This window comes from Lissotriton vulgaris, chromosome 3_2, assembly GCF_964263255.1.
Source record: "Lissotriton vulgaris chromosome 3_2, aLisVul1.2, whole genome shotgun sequence".
Classification (NCBI taxonomy): Eukaryota; Metazoa; Chordata; class Amphibia; order Caudata; family Salamandridae; genus Lissotriton; species Lissotriton vulgaris.
This window is the reverse complement of record NC_141690.1, coordinates 178,882,275-178,895,278: the sequence shown is the minus strand read 5'-3', so window position 1 is coordinate 178,895,278 and position 13,004 is coordinate 178,882,275.

The following is a 13,004-nucleotide window of genomic DNA, read 5'->3' as shown; positions in this document are numbered from 1 at the left end:
CTTTATGTCCCGGTTTTTTCTTTCTACCACACTGTTCCCTTCGGGGTGTGACGGACAAGAATACCGCAACCCAACTCCCATGCTGGCCATGGCCTCCTTATAAGCTCGAGAGCTAAAAGCAGGACCCTGGTCAGAATGGAACATGGCAATTGCGTATGTGCCGATAAAGACTCGCAGATCTTTTATAACCGTTCTGGCGTCAGCCGAGCGCTGGGGCCACATCTTTTAAATGATTTTTAGTCTTAAATAACATATAGAGGGACGCATCTCTCTCGTTTGATTATGCGTATAGATCGCTTTATGCTTTCTATTAGGGTTCCTGACACTACGCTGGCCGGTTCTCCACTGCGATCTCTGTTGCAGTCTTCACAATTTTTAGCAAAATCATGAATACCTGCGCTCATTTCCGGCCACCAGTACTCTGATTGCAATTCTCTCAGAGAGTCCCTGATTGTTTGGTGTCTCAAACCCAACCCATATGTGCTTCCTGTTCGTGTTTGGAATCACTCTATCCCCCACTCCAGGGATTCGAGCAAAAGGAACGGAGTTTGCATCAATTACGTATGCATAATTGAGTGGTTAGTTCACGGGTAGTGCTGCACAGTCGCCTTTTACGGACTTTTTTACTGCCAGCATGGTTTACCCGTCTATGTATTTTTCTGAACGCTTTTTTGTGGCTACGGAAGCCGGTTTAGTTGCTTCCGCTGTGGCTGTATTAGCCAATGAATTCCCTGCAACGTGAACGCCATCACGTTGATGACTCAGAGTGTGTATCACGTGAGTCTTTTGTAGTTCTTTATGTAAAAGAGCTACTTGTTTCCAAAGCATTTTATGCTTGATTGTGGCACCTGTGTCATCTTTGTAATCATTTTCAATCCAACTTTGCAACTTATTATTGTAAGAGTTGACGCAAAAATGCGAATCGCACACGATTAGGGGAATTCACGTTCTGCATTTTCGAGCGCCATCTTTAAAGATCTGATTTCAGCTCTCTGAGCCGAACAGTTTCTTACTGATTCAGTTTTTGTTATTTTCGGTCTGAATTTACCGCACAGCCAGCGACCTTTAACAATCGCACAGGCTGCATCGTAGGATTTGTTTTCTACGTTGTAGTGCTGTACAAATCTGTCTGTATAGATTATACAGGCGTACTGTGGGAGAGGCAGAAGTTCGATTGGCAGAGAATATTCTTCTTCATATTTTAAATCATTCAGTTTTTCGAATTGCGGAGCAAAATAGTATTTCACATCTTCCGCTCCAAGAGAATTTACACACTGTATCCATTTCGGATCCAGTGACACTGTAGGCAGGTTTACTGGGCTGAATAGCGCCTCGAAGGCGGATTCCGCTGTGAGGATATTGATCCTTTTGCCATGTGCTAGTTCTCGTTCATTCGCTATTGCAATTTGTACTGCTTTCACAGTATTTTCTGTGAGACTGAATGTTTTTTCTGCTTTTGTGTACAAGTGAGATTTGATTGAAATCGGTACCTTTTCTCCCTCATTAGAGGTCAGGTACGTGAATCCGCATCTTCCTGGGATGACTCGGATTACAAGATTGCGTGTGTTGTCACGTGTATCTAATTTTGTTTTTGCTAACATGTCTGTTTGCAGTGATCTCAAAATTTCTGTGTGTTTTTGAGTCCAGTTGATTGGTTTAAAATCAGGTTTAATTAGTTCGTAGAGAGGTTTAACCCTCTCCGCATAATTTTGAATGTAAGTTCTTCCGAAATTCAGGAAGCCTAGAATCGATTGTAAGTCCTTCAGCGTTTTCGGTGCTTGGAGTACAGCGCACTTCTCTAAGAAGTTGTCCGCTAGGCTTTTTCCTTCACTTGATAATTCGTATCCTAAAAATAATACTGTCAGATGGGCAATTCGAGACTTTTTAAAGTTGAATTTGTAACCCTCTGCTGCGAACCCAAGTATTATGGTGTTCACTCTTTTCAAGTGAGTATCCAAGTCGTCGTCTGTGAGATAGATGTCATCGACATAAGATAATCCCTCATCATCATATATTTGTAGTAACTCTGTTACTCTGGCTGAGAATAGTCCTGGGCTGTTCTTGAATCCCTGTGGGAGCCTACAGAAATTTTCTGAGACCCCATTACTGAGAAAGCGGTCAAGTATCTGCTTTCTGGTGCAATATTTTGACAAAAGAAACCATTAGATATGTCTAATGTCGTTTTATATTTTTTCCTAACTATGTTATTCATTAGTGCAGCACTATGCGAATTTTGTACTGCAAATGTTTTGCAACATGAGTTAAGGTGTCTGTAGTCCAAAACTAGACGATATGAATTGTCTGGTTTGGAGACAGGAAACAAAGGATTGTTCATTTGAGAGGTGCATGTTTCAATCACCCCCTGATATTCAAGTTGATCTAAAATCTCCCTGACCTGTTTTTTAGCTTCTTGCTTAATGGGATACTGCCTTTGTGCAGTCGGTTGACTTTTTAACTGGATTTTGTGAGGAGGAGAGTCCTCATCCCATCCTACATGATTTTTATATAATGCAGGTGCTTGGGCCACTGCCCATTTCCTTGCATAAGTATATTTTTTGTGAATCGGAATATGATTCGAGAAGGCAGGCATAATCATTTCTTTGCCAAGAGGGCACTCCCTGACAAACTCTGGGGGCCAATCTTTTTCAGCTAACAGAATGTCATAGCCTTCTGAGAGGTTATCCCAAAATAGACCCCTTATTTTCCTAGTCTTATCACCCTCTATACGCAATGTTATTTCGTATATCTTATGGGGCTCGCTAACTCTGGTGTCGGCAGTTTCTACCTGAATGTATTCATTCGTGTCCACTGTCTCCAGATGACTCATCAGGATCTTGCGAGCTATGCTGATTTCTGCTGCACTGTCTAGCATTGTCTGAGCCCACTCCCCGTTTTTCAACTGTGTCCTCAGTATTCTCGGCATGTTCGATTACTCTAACACTAGCTACCTTCTTTCTCAGAAATTGTAACTTTTTACTTTGAGCAGGTTCCTTGTCTTTGGACTTGGTGTGCTCTCCTGGGTCTGACCGTCCTCTTCTTTCCTATTTCTGCGAAAAAGATCGAGAGGGACGTGTATCAATACTTTAATATCTATCAGGCTTCTTTAAATTATCCCTATTTCTAAGGTTATATCTTTTCTCAGAGGGCTCCCTCTGGGGAGACTGGTGTTCTCTAGTCGGAGTTCTTTCCCTCCGTCGAGGAGACCTTCCTCTGGACTGGAAAACTTTTTCCTTGGGAGTGGATTGTTTATTTTCATCCCAGCTCTTTTTAGGAGTGTTTGAATTATTTTTAATAAATAATTTTTCAGGATTTTCGAGCAGTTGGGGTTTTACTGGTTTCCCACCCAAGCTGTCTCTACCTAATTCTTCATAGCATTTTTCTATGATTCTGGCAAGCTCAATTGGTTGATCTGTTATATCTGTTTCCTTCAACTTCTGGCGGATCGCCACAGATGCTGCTTCTCCTTTTATATTGGCTAGTAATATAGCCGAGACCTGCTTGAAGTCTTTCAGTAATTTCATACCAAGAGTTAAAGCAGGTTCTGGACCGTATTCATTATGAATCTGTTTTAGCACATCTGGTATTACCGCCATAGACGGAACACCATGTGTTTTCGTGTAAATGGAAGCAAAGACTGTACCCCAAGTGTCACAGTCCTCCACGTGTGGTGCGACCCCCATTGGAAGGCAGATGGTCAGAATTCTGTGTTTCTCAATAGGGGTAGTATTCGGGAATACTGCCTCTATTTGAGTAATTTTCTGCGCTAACCAGAAAGGAATTTGTTCCCGTTTTATGGGTGTTTTACCAAGACATGATTGTATGTTCTGTGATGTAATTTTATTTGTTTTCCCCTGATGAGGGGTCAGCTGCGGTACATTAACAGCTGTTTGGACTGTTGCAGTCCGCATTACATATTGGACTAATTGTCTATGTATTTTAATTAATGTTTTTAGCTGTACTAAAAGTTCTTCTCTAGACATTTTTGCAATGTCCGGATGTGGTGTGTAGCTGGCTAGAACCGGCCACGTTGCTCCTGGTCTACCTAGTGGACCGAGCCTGGTAATATGATCATTATGTTTTAGGGCGCCTTTAAACCAGAGCAAATGCTCTTGGTATTTTAATGGGATTTCAATCTCCTCGAAAGGAGTTTACTCATCCGGTGGATCCCCTACTATGTAGTAGTGGAACTCGTTTGTTACGGCGTTTGCCGCTGGAAATTTTATCCATGAATAGAATACCTCTGTCTGCCGATATTCGTGTGCCTCTATCACGAAGAAGACTGTGCCACCTTGTGTGATCAGTCCATTTTCTATAAGTTTTGACGTTATAGATTTTCTTAAATGTACCGGAATGATTATCGCACCCGGTTCAGTAGTCCCTGTACCATCGGGACCCTGCTGAGTCGCATTTACTGCGGCATCAATTCCATTTTCAGTGCCATTATTTGACATTGTATGAATGCAGGTTTTGCAGAGCAGGTCTCCAAGGAGACAAAGATTAGGTGCACAATATTTTGGAACACTGTATCCTTTAACGTTGAATAAACCAGAGCTTTACATAGGAATCTCTTCCTACTAAGTTCGGGCGGATTTTAGCCTTTCACCCACTCCAGACGTCTATTGGAGTATTTACGGGAGAAAGGGGTCTGTGTGAAAAATGCACGACCGAGTTACTCTAACGTCTTGCGTTAGTTTATCGCCTTACCAAACGTTGGGCGCCATGTAGTGTAGTTCCTATTTTCCCAATAGGCCCTGCGCATTGGAATAACATAAACAGTAGTATGGACGTAGAAGTGCGGATCTTCCAGGCCTCTACTGACTATGCTAAACTTAATTGGGTGTGTTACCAACTAGCTCAGAGGTCACTGGAAACTTTCTTGACTGAATAGGAAGTGATCAGCTTCCCTGGTACAGACAAGAAGGGATTCAGTTTTCCAACAACCGCATAAACATGACAACTTTGCTCCTTAGAATAAGAGTCAATCTCTAGAGTCGTGTGAAACAATAGACAGTTATTTTACTCAGTCAGTTTTGTGCAGATTACTTTCACCAATATGCAGAGAATAGAGAGACGGGCGTTTTCAATAAAAGATATTATTTATTGAACAGTCTTTCTTCTCATGCAAGAGAAATGAATTGCCACAATTGCAAGACTAGTTATTATAAAAAGTGCGTACAGTAAAATGAGGATTGCGAAATAATACTGTAAAAGCATTGATATGGTTTCTTAGCCATACAATGGTTTAAAATGAATAAAACATATATACATTCATATATACATTAGGCTAACGTACTCAACTGGTGCTTCTAACTAATCCTACCCCAGTGTACCTGACCTAAGCCTAATACGTGGAAGGGAGTAAGTAGCAGTTTAAGTTAAGTTGGTTTTGCCAAGGTTTGCTTCAAGAATTCTCTCTAAGGGTTTAGTCAACACCATACCTCTGGAATAGAATGTTGGAGGTCTTGTATCTCCTTCCAGGACTCGATATCCCAGTCACTCGCAAGAGTAGGCTGGAAACGCCGGAGCTGGATTTTCTCGGCAGGAGAAAAGATAGCGTCTCTCTCAGCGCGTCGAGGAGGAGGAGGGGCAGTGTCCGTGGGCAGCTTGCATTTGCTGGGCTCTGCAAAGGACAGCTGTTCTGCTCCTGTGTTCACCACACCATCGTTCGCCGATGTCGTTGAGGCAGCGATAGCATCAACATCAGCGAGGCAGCGAGGCAGCGTTTGCTTAAGGCAACGTTGGTAATATTTATACCTGAAAGGTGCCTTGTTTGACGTAAGTTTTTGGACATAAGACGTCAATAAAGATGTCACTAGGAAGTGATCGTCTCTCAGTGCTCATTAGAGTTCTATTACTAATCAAAACATAGCAAGCGGGGCTTTCCCAGGTTGCTGAGTTTTATCTTGTTGAAGAACTCGGAGTGTAATCTAGGAATCTTAGATAGTGGCTTCTGCTGTGTCATTTGCTCTAATGAGCTGCAGAGGAAGCGATTCTGAAATGTGGCTCTGTCTCATGTGAGGCCAGAGACGAGTTTCTGAAATATCACACTTGAACGTTTATGCCATTATAGGGGTACAAATGCATTATAGCCGTATAGGGGCATAAGGTCACAGTATTGATCGGGGTCCTAGATTAGAACACGACATAAGGGCGTGGCCAAGATGGCGGCGGAGTAGGACGTCTTGCTCGGTCCGTCCGTCGCCGCTTTGATTATTGCGTTGTTTTCTGCCCTGCAGAGTCCCTGTCCCGGGACCCACAGCCGATGCCTGGTCGTCGGACGCTGCCTGGGTGGTCCTGGCAAAAAGCGCGGGTGCGCCGGAGTAGCGTGGCGACATTGCTGGTCGCGGCCGGAGCTAGGCCCGAGTCCGGGGAGTTGCACGGCGAAGTCGCTGCAGCCCGCCTCTGGCGCGCCGCTGCGGGAGGCCCCGGTGCCGTAGGCCAGAAACGCTGAAGGCCTGTGAAGGGGTCCCGCAGCGGAACAAAGCATCGCCGAGGAGCACCGGGCGGTAATCGGCATACCGGACACCGCCTCTGCGGCCGCGCCGTCCGCTGGTGGAGGAGACGGGCGGTGCGGCCTGGTGCCGCACGGGACCACAGCGAGCGGACCCCAGGGGCTCCTTAGCAGACTGCCGAGTGAGGTGAGGCGGCGATCCCCTGACAGCCCGCATTGCCTGCATACCACCCCACTGCGCCACGGATTGCTGCCGGACCCTGACAAGAGGCATTTCCTACGCTGAGGGGCCTGCCCCGGGGGACTGTGACTGGAGATCGATCGGCGCAGACAAGGGCGGCGGGAAGGCCCCGGTGGACTACGTCCCGGTACAGCGCTTGCGCAGCCATATTGGACATTGAGTGCCGTGCACCTGGCGGCCCCTTGAGCGGTGGGCCCCCTGGCAGCCCAGGGCCTCTGGACCGGCCTGTTGGGGACTGCCCCGGTTGGCGCTGGCCTGGAGGCGGAATCACAGCTGGCGTGGGCCTGCGGCCGCGAGACGGATCAGGCGACGGAAGACCCACAGAGGGCCTGCTACTTGGCCATGGGGCTGTGAGCAACGAGGGACCTCGCACGCAGCAGCCCACGGGTGCCGGGTGTCGCCGGCGGCTCCGGTGCACCGGTGATGAAGAAGCGACAGCTAGCCGACCGGGGTTTTGGTGCGCCAGAGGGGGTGAGGCAACATGGCGTCGAACAGGACGAAGAAGGAAAAGGCCCTGAAGGATGGGGCTTCGAAGGGCTCGCCGCTGCGACCCTAACCTGTAGCTGTTAAGCCCTCTGCCCCGGATGACAATGAGACCCCGGCCACCAAAGCTTTCATGCGAGAGCTCTTCGCGGCTATAAAAGAGGACATTCAGGAGCTGCGGACACAGCTAGCTTCGGTTTTGAGAGAGGTGAGGAGAGACGTCGACGCCATTGGTGACAGAGTGGCGACCCTGGAGGACCACGACCTGGAGACGGCCGGGGACATACATCGGCTCAGCAAGATGTCCTGCGCCTCACGGAGCAGAATCTTAACCTGCAGGCGCACACAGAGGACTTAGAGAACAGATCTTGGCGCAATAACATCCGTATCCGAGCAGTCCCGTGGAAGGGTGAGGGGAAAGACTTGCGGGAATATGTTGACGGCCTCTTTCGCCACATTTTGCAAAATGAAGACATCCGGGAGATTCATTTGGACAGGGTTCACAGAGTAGGCCTTCCACATGGAGCTAATACACCTCCCCCTGATATCCTGGTGTGCGTCCACGACTTTCAGCTCAAAGGAAGGATCCTGAAGAAAGCGCGTGAGCACACTCCCCTCATGTTTCGTGACCACCGGCCGGTTCTGTACCAGGATTTGGCGGCCTCTACTCTGGCTAAGCGAAGAGACTTTAGGCCTGTCACCACCTTTTTGCGGGAGCAGGAAATCCCCTATTCCTGGGGGCATCCTTTCAGGCTGGTCTTCCGATGGAAGGGCAAGTTGATCCATGTTCGATCCTTGGCTGTGGCTCGTGAACTGTTGGGATTAGATGGTGCTGATCTCCAAGCTGGTCCCTCCTCCTCCCCGTCAAGGCGATGCCGCTGCTCCACAGAGTGGCAGACTGCGGGTAAACCAGCGAAACCTCCAGGCCCGGATTTGTCCATTAGCCTGCAGGAGAGGGATGCGGCGGTCGCTTCTGTGGCAAAGGTGACGGAGACTGTGGAAGGGTCCTGAACTTTGCTTCTGAATGCTTGGCCTCTGCAGGATGACTGCCGGCGGCAGAGGGACCCGACCGATGGACTTTGATGGGTAATGTACTGCCACGTTCCCCGAGTATACTGTCCTGTATCAGGATCTGGGTGGCTGGTGGGGTTAAGTCCATGCTCTCAGCCCTTTGGACTTTCGTTCCCTCCTTTTGTCTAATACATGGGAGGGCACTGTCAGACTGTTGGGGGTTCTGTTTTTGGGGTTGTTTCTCCCGGGGGGGTGGGGGGGAGTTGGGTCAAGAGGGGTTTGGAAGGGGGGGTTGCTCCGCATCAGCCGTTGAATGCCGCTATTTTGATACTGTACGAACTGTTGTTTGGTGGTGATGGGCTCAGCCTTCGAAAAGCTATCTGTGTCTCACCTTTACGATGGGGAGGGAGCTGAAAATTGTTAGTCTGAATGTTCGGGGCCTTAACAGCCCAGTCAAGCGTGCGGCGATTTTGTCACTGTTGGAGGGTGCGGAGAGTGATATATGTCTATTGCAGGAAACGCATCTCCTTGCCAAGGACACCAAGAGGATGAGGGACAGGCGTTTCCCGATTCAGATGTGGTCCTCATGCAATGCGAAGAAGCAGGGCGTAGCGATACTGATCAGCCCGAAAGCGCGCTGTAAGATTCTAACTCAGATGGTAGAAGTCAAGGGCCTGATTCTAGCGGTTAGGATTCAATGGGGTGACACCCGCCTTACTGTAGGCTCCCTCTATGCTCCCAACGTACAGCAGGAGCCCTTTCTGACCTCGGCGCTTGCGGATGCCCTAGCTTCCCCGGACCTCTGGTTGCTGGTGGGGGCGATCTAAATATGGTGATGGACTCGTCCCTCGACAGGTCCGAAGCGCGCTCCCACCCGACTGGGGCCATTTCCATGGGGGGTCTGCTGTGGCTGCAGGAGGGGGGGCGTACCTTGCACCCGCTAGAGCGCGATTACACCTATTACTCCGCGGCTCATAAGACCTATGCGCGCTTAGACCACTTCCTCGCTTCTACCTCCCTGATGCCCCAGCTCTCTGCGGCGGAGATAGCTCCGCGTTCTTTATCTGATCACGCTCTTATTTCAGTAAAGGTGTCAGGGGGTTGCGGCGTGCGGGCTTCCGGAGGTTGGCACTTGCGCAAGTTGCTCCTTAATTCCGCCTCAGTGGTGGAGCGCCTGCAGGATACGATCACACATTACTTTGCCGCTAACGACGTGGACGGCATGCCACTCAGCTCGGTATGGGAAGCGCTTAAATTAGTGGTGCGGGGTGACTGCATTGCGGTCTCGGCATCGCTAGCTAAACTACGCAAAGAAAAGCGGGAGGAGCTTGAGCGCGATGTGCAGGGGTTAGAGGCGATCCACAAACGAACCGGAGCGCAGCGGGTCTGGAGAGAACTGGAGACGAAAAGGCGCATGCTGAAGCATTTAGACCTTGACCGCGCTGAATACGCGCTCTTACGCCTGCGACACAAATTTTATCTTAGCGGCGATAAAGGGGGCAGAATGCTAGCACACCGCTTGCGGGCCCGTATGCAGCAGGCGGCCGTTCCGGCTATTAGGGACGCACATGCAGTAGAACAGTTGGCTGATGGCCGCATTGCGGAAATCTTCCAACAATTCTATTGCACGCTGTACACGTGTGACCCCCATGACCCCGAGCGGGTGCGGGCCTATCTAGCAACTTGCGGCGTCACGCCCCTCTCCCAAAGCTCGGCGCGTCTCTCGACGCTGAGATACGCATTGAGGAGGTCATTTCTGCTATCTCCCGCCTGAAGACGGCCAAGTCGCCAGGGCCGGATGGTTTCTCGGCCGCGTTTTATAAGAAGTTCTGTGGGGGGCTGGCGCCCTTCTTAACCCGCCTCTTCAACTCCTTCAGGGAGACGGGGAATGTGACGCCCACCATGGCCGAGGCGGTGGTCACGGTCATGTTATGTTATGTTATGCGTTTTTATTAGGCGCACAGATGCTCCAGCAAAGGAGCGTCCTGGCGCCCGGCAAGGTAGCAGCACAACACAACGGGGGTCATCCCCAAGGCTGGTAAAGATGCGAAGGAATGTGACTCGTACCGCCCCATATCGCTCCTTAATATTAACAATGAAATTGTTCTCCGGTATCCTAGCCGCGCGCCTTTGCCCGTTCATGGATGGAATCATTGACCCTGATCAGGTGGGGTTCGTCCCGACGCGACAGGGGGGTGAAAACACCAAAAGGCTCCTGCATCTGATGGACTCGGTGCACCGGTCCCGTACTCAGGCCTGCCTCCTCTCCATAGATGCTGAGAAGGCATTCGACCGGGTTGACTTGTTAGCAGTCCTGAAAACGTTTGGCTGGGAGACACCTATGTCAACTGGGTCCGCTGCCTTTATGCCTCCCCTAAGGCTGCGGTGCGGGTGAATGGCACATTTTCCCATCACACGCGGGACGCGACAGGGTTGCCCCCTGTCGCCCCTGCTCTTCGCGCTCTATATGGAGCCGTTTGCTCAGCGCCTGCGGGACAATGCGGCCATCCATGGGATCCGCTTTGGTGCTGATGACCACAAAGTGAGCCTCTATGCCGACGATGTGATCCTTTCACTCACTCACCCAACCTCACTCCTCTTTGAGATACCTCTCTTATGAGCTGCGGGAGTTTGGTGCGGTGGCCGGTTTCAAGGTCAACTACTCCAAATCCCAAATCCTTTATCTTTCTTTGCCGGCAGAGGAGGTTCGAGATCTTCAAAAGGACTTTGACTTCCAGTGGGTCCACACTGACAACCCCTACCTAGGGATCCATTTAGCAGCCACGATCCCGCAGACTGTCTCCCTCAATTACAAGCTCCTCCTTGACCAGACGGCCAAGTCTGTTTCGGACTGGTCCCGGTTGCAGCTGGCCTGGTTTGGCCGCTTGGCTGCGATAAAGATGACGATCCTCCCGCTCACCACATTTTTGTGGAATCATAAGCGCCCCCGAATTACGTTGGCCCGGTTAACAGCACCCCGGGACGAGGGTGATCTGGGCTTCCCTTGTGTAGAAACATATTATCAGGCTTCGTGACTGCGCTTCATCCTCGAGTGGAACAGGCCGATGTCTAGGAAACACTGGCTTTTTATGGACCAGACGGTGGCGGGCCGTAACATCTGGCGCGAACTCTGGCTCCCACGTAAACATAGGGCCTGGGGCCTGTACTCGTCTCCGGTTACCTCCCCAACGCTGGCTGCGTGGGATTGGCTGGCCTGCAGACGTGGTTGGACCACTTTCCCGTCACCTCTGACGCCCATAATAGATAACCCGGAGTTCCCCCCAGGCTGCGCCTCACCGGTGTTTCTGCGCTGGAGGGAGCTAGGTTGTAAGAGAGTGGGCCACCTTTTTCAGCCAGACGGGCTGATCCCGTTCTCCACCCTTTGCCGAGAATACTTTGACCTGCACGAGTCGGATGCCTTCCCTTACTCACAAGTCACCCACTGGGTCACGCTGCCCGCCAACATAGCAGATATGTCGCGCCCCATGACATCCTTAGAGCGCTGGGTAGTCTTTAAGAAGGATGACTGCAGGCTTATTTCCGAACTCTATGCCCTCATCATGAAGCGTCCACACACACAGCGCACCAAGGCGCAGGTCCGATGGGAAACAGAGTTAGGCCGAGTTAGGCCGTCCACTGACACGCAAAGAGTGGGACAGGGTGCACTATCGCGCACACCACACTGCAACTAATGTGGCTGGGGCCGAAGCGGCCTACGAAATGGTGTCCTAATGGTATCACACGCCGGCTAGGATTCACGGGTGGGATCCCAAATGCTCGAGTCTTTGTTGGAGGGGCTGCGGAGCGACGGGTACCTTGACACATTTGCTTTGGCATTGCCCCAAATTAGTGCGCTACTGGCGGGAGGTACTGGATGACATAGACAACGCCTTTGGTATTACATTTCCCAGGGCCCCGGAGCATGTGCTACTAGGTCTCCCTCACCCTAAGGCGTTCCCCCTGCGCTCCCGCGAGGTAGACAGATAGCCCTAGCTCTCTTGGCTGCGCGCTTAGTTATCCTTGCGCAGTGGCGCTCCCCCGCCGCCCCCGACCCAAGAGATTGGATTATGCGGCTTTGGCTGCTGTTGGGTATGGAGAGACTTTCCCTTTGTGTGGATGGCAAGGGGGAGACGTATGCGGAGCTTTGGGAACCTTTTTAGTTTCGCCTGGCGTTACTGCGCAAGCAGTTCGCGCAGGCGAAATCCTAATGATTACAATATGGGATATAGGAACGTCCCCCGGCTCCCATTGGCTAGCTTCATAAATGGAGGCTAGCCATTGGAAGCCGGATCTGTCCGTCAAGGCCGGACCAGATTCGTGGGCGTTCCTGCGATTTCTTCCCTCTCCGATCGTCATCGCGGCGGTGGGCGGAGTTTCGTTTTTTTTAATGTTTTTGTTTTCGCCATTCTGCGGCCGACCGCCGACGGAGGAAGTCCAGGTGAGTGCCTTCCTTGCCGTTTCCTCCCCCCTCCCGCTGTCCGTGTGCCTGCTCGCCCCCCTCCCGCTGTCCGTGTGCCTGCCCGCCCTCCTCCCGCTGTACCTGTGCCTGCCCGCCCTCCTTGCCGTTTCCTCCCCCTCTCGCTGTCCGTGTGCCTGCCCGCCCCCCTCCCGCTGTCCGTGTGCCTGCCCGCCCCCCTCCCGCTGTCCCTGTGCCTGCCCGCCCTCCTTGCCGTTTCCTCTCCCCTCCCGCTGTCCGTGTGCCTGCCCGCCCCCCTCCCGTTTCGCATTCTTCTCAGTGCCCTCAATGTGCCTCTTTCTCGTTGCTGTGATTTTAGCCTAATCCCGCACCGAGGTGGCCTGTAACACCCCAGCCATACT